This window comes from Sinocyclocheilus anshuiensis, unplaced genomic scaffold (genome assembly GCF_001515605.1).
Source record: "Sinocyclocheilus anshuiensis isolate Anshui unplaced genomic scaffold, SAMN03320099.WGS_v1.1 scaffold2168, whole genome shotgun sequence".
Lineage (NCBI taxonomy): Eukaryota > Metazoa > Chordata > Actinopteri > Cypriniformes > Cyprinidae > Sinocyclocheilus > Sinocyclocheilus anshuiensis.
Window position 1 is genome coordinate 96,064 of NW_015546037.1, and position 1,456 is coordinate 97,519.

Sequence of the window (1,456 nt, forward strand, 5' to 3'; positions counted from 1 at the left end):
AATTCGCAATTGTGAGGAAAAAAGTCAGAATTATGAGATATAAACTCGCTATTGTGAGGAAAAATGTTAGAATTATAAGAAACTTGCAATTGTGAGGAAAAAATTCAGAATTGCAGGATAAATTCGCAATTGTGAGGAAAAAGTCAGAATTGCGGGATATAAACTCACAATTGTGAGGTAAAACGTTAGAATTCTGAGAAACTTGCAATTGTGAGGAAAAAAAGTTAGAATTGCGAGATAGCCTATAAACTCGCTATTGTGAGGAACAAGTCGGAACTGTGAGAAAAAACATGCAGTTGCAAGACGTCAGAATTGCAAGTTTATATCTCTCAAATCTGATGTTATTTCTCCCAATTGAGGGTTTATTTCCCACAATTCAAAATTGCAAGTTTGTCTCGCAATTCTGAGATAAAGTCAGAATTGTGAGACAAAAAGGCTCAATTATCATTTAATTTTTTCATGTCGGAAACAAGGTTCCATGCTAGCTTGATAGCAATTTCACAAAACATATAAAGTTAGAAGAGGCGAAGCCGTTTGGTTGAGGAAATCGCAATACTGCGCATCAGCAAAACAATATAGGCTAATATGTTTATCGTTATTAAAAATTATGATAATTATAGATAAAACATAGTGTTTTGTTTACACGGTATTTATGACGGTTTAGACCGATTATGCCAGAAATTATTATACTTTCAAAACACTGACCTCGCTGAAATTGTGTAATTCGCGCGCACCGAATCACAAGGTAGACTAGCTGAGGCAATCCAGCGGCATTTCGCTGCTGATTCATTTGTCACCTAACCTTAATTCTGAAGAACTTCAGATAAAAATGTGACATTGAAGAGTTTACCGTATCTAAAGTCACCCTTTCAGTTGTGTCGTGAAGACAGGAACATGTCAACGTGAGCAAAACAACCTGGAAGTTGAAACGCGGGAGAGCAACTAGACATCTCTCATCAATTTTACCCGCAAGACAGGCAGCGAAAGCTTCACAACCCTGTCTTGCGTGTCTGGTAAATTCTCTGATTTAGGGACGCATGGTAGTGGAGGTTATTTTTAATAATTTGAGTGGCACCTGAGCGTGAGACTCTGATGTGTTTTTTGCGTGAAGGCGGCTGAAGTTATTAGACATGGCGCTTTCGATGTAGCGTCTCACTGAAGCTATGTAATCATTTATTTGACTTGAATGCAAGTAAATTGTCTTTTTATCAGTTTGCATTTTTCCCAAACATATTTCAATCCCATTTTGGTGTTGCTCATAAAGCGCTTTGAAAAAGCAAGTAAATGAAGGCTACATATTTTACATTTCAGATTTTATCAGTATTTCCCAACACACATTATCATGAAGCTTTTTAATGCCCTGAAGCCACTTAATCTTTATTTCATTCAGACTGGTGACAGAATATACATTTGTCATACTGCATTGTAAAACAATCATAAATACCTCCCCTTACAC